Here is a 6,536-nt window from a genome sequence, read left to right as displayed (position 1 = left end):
GGCTCCGCGCGTGGCCGCCGGTGCGGCTGGCACCGCCCGTCCGCGCTGCGGCAGTCACGGAGGCACCGGGCTGGGACATGGGCACGTTCACAGGCTCGACGTACTCACAGGCAGCGTTGCTTTTGCTTTCGAAGTACATCTTGCCAACAAAGTCACAGCCATACCTAGCCATGACCCTGATTTATGCCTCCCTGGAAAGGAATGATTGAAGATTAGGTAAAAAGACATAACTGAAAACATTGTCAATCATGTTATCCTATTTAAATCAAATTTCTTTTAAATTTAAGCGAAACTGTTATATAGATACTTTTCTTCTACCCAGAATATGCCTCCTTCTTGCCAAGTTCTGCATTATGTCATTTCTAAATAAAACACGAGGAATATCATGGGAGTCCTGAGGAATAACAAAGTGGTATGATGCAGCATAAGAACATGAAAAGACCATAAAAATTATTATTCAAGAACAAAGACATTTTGTCTACAAGTAATGCAATACTGGGGGAAAAAAGCAGTAAAAGTTTTTAAATTAAAATATCATTTTTCTCTAAACAGAAATATAAGAGTATAACCAGTGATGTTTAAATTTTACCGGACAGTCTTCTAGATGCAAAATAAGTTGGGATTTTTAAAGGATTTGGGGGAAAGTGTTTAAGAGAAAAAGAGAGCCAGAAAGATTAACAGCATAAACTGCAACATGATTCCATTTTCCAAAAGCCTTGGAAAAGGTCTCTAAGGCAGGACAGAAATAAATGTTCAAAACCCAGAAAGTTGCTGCAATACCTGAATTATTGTTCTCCAGCCAATCTATTTACAACTTTGATAAATATGCTTAATTCCCCCCCTCTCTCTTTGATGAGCACAAAGACATCAGCTCTTTAAGGCAATAAATGCTCATCGTAATACTCCTAGTGATTTTATGATGATAAGCTCACATTGGTATACACCTGTGTAGGCACATACAGGACCTTATTAATTCACAGACATTTTATGTCTCCGTTTTCTTCAATTCTAGAAATGTCAAGGAAGTTTCAGGTAAAACCACACAGATCCAACCAGCTAATTAGATAATTCAAAAGTGTTGGAAGAGTAAGGTACTGTAAGACTTTGAACATGTCAAGCTGCAGATAAGTGTTAAATAATACTATAGCAGACACTGAAAAGTGGTCTTATCACCTGTTACAGAAAATGTCTGTCTGGATTTTCCACATCACTAAGAAACTTTTTTCACAAGAGCATTGATGAGTTCTGTGGTAATCATTTTGTAAAAGGATTGGACCTTCCTCATATAAGTTGCACGGTGACAATGCCAAAAATGACTGGGTGTGGAAACACACTGGTAAAATGCCAAGTTCTGTTTAAAGTGTATTTCCCCCTAAATTTAGCATTTTGTCCAAATAGATTGGGGGAATAATAACCTGCAGTTATGGAATGCTAAGCCCAACAAGGAGGACAAAATGAAAGCTTCAACAAGAAATGCCATTGCTGGCCTCCTGTACTGAGGGAAACAGTAGCTTTTTGAATAGGCACAACTATACACTTGTAGTCTTTTAATTCTTGATTTACAAAATACAAAGAATTGCTGTGAAGAACTGTGACTTTATTGCTGCCTCACTGAGTGTTACTTTTATAAATGGTTTATAAATGTTATGGTAACACCATTCTTTTTTTTCTTTTTTTTTTTTCCTCAAAGGTTAAACAAAGTAGGAAAGAATTGCTTCAATACTTCCTGGGAACTATTACTTAAAGGGGAGCCACAACTAACCCGCTAGAGACAAGTAGCCTTCTGGCAATGTCACAATAACAAACATCAGCCTCAAGGTGGTAAAACTAGAACATGTGAAAGATGTGAAAGTACAACAAAACTATGGAGTGTGCTCGGGGTCTAGAAAATGAGAGCTCTGAGCCAAGATTGAAAGAAATGGCTTTGTTCAGTGTACAGAAGATTGAAGGGAGGTGCAACAACACTCATGAAATATGTAAAAGGCTGTGTGAAAGGACAGGTAAAAAATTTTTTTCCCTGTCTACCAGAAAGGACAAGAAATAATGGACTTGATTTGCAGCAAGGAAGATTCATGTTAAACATGGTGAAAACTTTTGTATGATAAGGACAGGTAAGCATGACAAATAGATCACCTTGGAGAGCACTTGAATCTGGAGCAATAGCGGCTTTTGAGTGCAGGTGAGATGAACATCTCGCCAGGTGAAGTAGAGCTGATTTTGCCTCGGGTAGGGGAAAACAAACAAATCACCTCCCAGAGATTCTGTTCCCTTACAATACACATTTCTTTACCCATTATTTAACTGCCAGAGATAAAGTTATTAGAGCACATTCATCCTAATATATTAGAAGCAAAACCTGCAGATGGTGAAATAATGGAAGCGTTTTCTTGAAATTGCTGTCTTGAAATTGAGTTTGATCACTCTGAAGCTTTCACTCATATACCATACATAAAAAAAATTTGTATCATAGCATGGAAGTTACAGTAAATATCTGAAAAGTTGCAAAAGTGGGTTTCTGAAAAAGCGAGAAGAGCAGAAAGCTCAAGGAATCTCTATGAGAGTACTGTTATTTAGGTGTCAGGATAGAGAACTGTATCGCAGAGTCTGTGGAAAGGTAAGGGCCACCTGATCTGTGTGTGCACTGGAGTGTCCTGTACCTGCCAAAGGAGTGAGTACAGAATGAGCAGTCGTCCTACGCACCCACAGCAAAGCTGCTTAGGAATAAACTGCTTACATTTTCCTTGCGGTTTGGGGGTTCTTAGCTCTTAGAGGAGGGAGAGCTTGGATCAGGAGTTCATGGGAACTCCTGATTTTATGAGAAACCTTTTTTTTCCCAGAGAGGTGTCCTGATTTCAATTAAACTTTCCACAAGAAGATTTTCTGGCATTCAGACTAGAACTGTGGTCAGAGAGAAACATGGTTTCACCAGACCCAGAGCAAGCATTTGGACTTGCATTGCCAACATCTACTGGGCTAATAACTATTCTGAGGTGTACCTGTCTCTCCTCCCTAAGCTCCTACATCTTTTCCCTCAATGATAAAAATCAGCTTCCACACAGCTCTTTTCAGAATTTTCTCCGAAAACAAGGCACTGTCTTAATATCCTAGCCTGGCTATGGTTATTTTCAGTATTCCACCTATTTACAGGTTTATCTAGCTACTTGATCACAGCTGTTTTTGCATTCCTGGAAAAATGACAGCATTTCTGTCTTACCTGTTTCAAACTGTGGTCTGCGCTTTTTTAAAGTAAAGCTTAATCCTGCCACCTTGTGCTCAAGAAAATTAGCACACTTCTGTATTTTGAGAAAGGGGGAAGACCAAGGAAGCGGGAAAGAAAAGTTAGCTGCACCTACCATCTTTCTGATTAAAAAAAAGAATTAAATGAGGGCCCCAGGATCTAATGGTTATCGATTGGATATTGCCTGAGGTGTCTTCCTGGAACCTCCTCACCAGAGCAATCACTGTTCTAGGGGCAGGCTACAGCATGTCATTTTTCATATCCCCACAAAGTTTCAAAGGTGTGGGGTTTCAGTGGCCTCCCCAGACAGCTAATAAAAATAAAGCACGTAATTCAGCCTCTTGACCCATAATCTGCTTCTATCTGATGGCCAGAGGTATTAATCACAGAATTCCTGGTAGCCCTCTGTTATGTTTGTTTGCAGTGTGCTACAAGAGCTCTCTCTTCTCATCACGTATGGGGTAGTAACAAAAGCTAGTATTTTTGGAGGAGAGCAGTAAAAGTAATGACTGAAAGGAACACAACTCCCCTCTGCTACAGTCCAAGGGAGTTCTCTGGCTGTCAGGGCTCCACAGCAGCTGCCTCCTCTCTAGGGCAAAAATCTCCTGCCACTGCCTCAGCTTATGTTATCCACCACTCTTCTGAGTCTGCCTGCAGCCAGCTAAGCAGGGCGGCTTGTTGATGCTACCTCTATCCATTTACCTGGACACCTGGACACCTTCTAACTGCAAATGCAAATAGTGTGTTTACCAATGAAACACCAAGGACAGGGATCCCAAAGCTGTCTCTAATATTCAGTTTTGCTGGTTTTGTTAAGTGGTATTCATTCAAGTTAAGTTTATATCAAATAAATATCTAGTTCTCAAAAAGCATTTCTCCTCAGCTCACCCAGCAGCTTTTCTGTATACCTGTTTGCACACACATATTTTGCTATGGAAGAATACTTGTCTTTTTGATTATGTAGGTTCAACAGGTGGAAAGTGCAAATATAGTAAAAATCTGAAAAGCAGTTGCCAATTTTCCCCTAGTTTAAGAAACAATGCAAATAGTAAGGATATACTGGCCATGATGTGCTGATGGTATTCAGGATCCTTCTTTACAATAAGCAGTAAAACAACTACACAAGACACATCTCCAGCACACTAGTTAAAAGGATCGGAAATCATCTGGAAACTTAACTATAGCAACATTGCAAGTCAACTTAAGTTGACTTCGTGAGTTAACTGCTACTCCTGTTATTTACTCTCCCCCATTCACATGGGCAACCTACCACAGATGTGTATCAGACATCGTGATGGGATTGTGGTCATTTCAAGTGGGAGATGGACATGAATTTTGATTCCTTATCCATCTAAGCCATATGCCATACAGTGACCTGGAGAAGGAAAGCTCTGTAATTTGTTGCTCGGGGTAGAAGTCATTTATGGTCCATGGCTACTTGTCATGGCCATACTAGTGCCTCACTCAAACTGAGGTCACAGATCATTGCGTGGCCTGTTTCTCCAAGGGAAAAATAGTGCATGTATGGTTGTGTTTGTTGTTGATAGCATAAGCAGGATATAGTAACTCAGTTCCAAAGCTACTGATGATGTCTGAACAGGCCTCTCCTCACAGTGGCATAGATAGGAGGCATGAGAAGAAATAAACAGTCAAACTAGTGGAGACCCAGAAGGTCAAATATTAATTGTTTCTGACTGATCGATTTAGGACTGAGAGATCCTGATGGTCCTTACTGTGGCTGTAAATGGAGGTAAGGACAACATTCTTCACAGAATAGCTTGGTAAACCTCATCTTCCATTTGCAAATCAAGTGTACGGGGGCATTCTTTTTTTTTCTTTTGGTCCATTAAAAATACTGATACTAGAGATAATACTAGATAAGTGTAGTGATTGTGGTAAGAAGTCTCTAGTTTCTTTTTATCTTCTTTTGTTTACTGATGTTCTGCAAGTACTTGGAGAGCTTCTATCTGTTATAAAAAAACCTGATATTTACTATTTTTAAGACTAAGCAAGTGGAAAACAGGCCAATTGTTATAAAAGACCTGCTAGCTTTTCTTACAGAACACTAAAACAGCCTGCTTTCAAAATAAATGACTCTCTTGTCCCCTGCTTATGAAATCATCTCTTGATGCTGATAAAATTCCTTGTCACTCTCCAGCCTGTCATGAGAAAATATATTGATGAGTTTGTCGCAAAGCCACTCTGCCATCATCTGGAGGTTTTCATGACCCCTTTCAAGTTTGATTTCATGATTTAGTCTTGAACAGAAGCTATGCATATTCCTTTGATTAATATCTTTTCCACTCTTCTCTCTCTCCTCTAGCTTTGGATAAGACCATGCACCCTTGCTGATTATTTTCTGTGGCTGAACAGCCTTTGATAGCCAGCAAGATGTTCTGAATTCATTACCAGAGGCACAGAGATATTTTCTGCATCTCCTCTCGATCCCTCTCCTTTCAACAAACCACAGATTTGGTCACAGGGCATAAAGGATTCTCTTACATAAGGTTTCTGCAGGTTTCTATGGTACTTCCACACTGGTTCCCACAGCAACCACATAGAACAAGAGACATTTTAAGCTGCACCACCACCAGTAAGTTGACATTCATTTCTTTATCCTTTTCGTCAGATTCAGATAACCTTGCTTCTTCATCCTGTCAGTGTCCAGCTAAGACAAAGGCACCATTTGGAGTTAGTTTTCTGAAGTTAAAGTCAAAGATATTGCCTTATGGCTTGGCAACATCTGGATCAATGTAAGAGCTAATAGTTACCCTTCTATTTACAGAGAATGTCAAAAAAGTCCACAGTCTGACGTATTTACGTTTTGAAAGTGTTAGCATAAACTAATCTAAATCTTTTTGGCACCTTCTCTAAATCTCTAGTTAATGCAGTTTACAGCCACCTTCCCAAAGCAGAAGTGCTTATTACATGGAGCAGATCACATGTGTTCTGTGCTTGCAGTAGTGGCTGTTGACTGTTACAGTTTTCACATTCATTTAAGGTGAACTCACATTACAACTTAAGTCCTGAAGCTGAAGTCAGTAAAATGTTCCCATTGCCTTTATTGAAGCTTATCTATCCTATACAGCTTAGTCCTCAGGAGTTAAATGTTGTATGAGTTCTACTTTCTACCTTGGCCTTGTGTCAGCCTGAACTGATAATGCAGCAAAAGTTTATATGTACTTTCAGCAGAATTTTCTTCAGGGTTTTCTTTAGGGATTATCTTTTTTAGATATATGAACATTTTCATTAGTGAGAATTCATACTAAAAACACTTGATTATGTTCTTTTCTCTGTT

The sequence above is a fragment of the Apteryx rowi genome, unplaced genomic scaffold (genome assembly GCF_003343035.1).
Source record: "Apteryx rowi isolate R43461 unplaced genomic scaffold, aptRow1 scaffold_77, whole genome shotgun sequence".
NCBI lineage: Eukaryota > Metazoa > Chordata > Aves > Apterygiformes > Apterygidae > Apteryx > Apteryx rowi.
Note: the sequence above shows the minus strand (reverse complement) of the source record.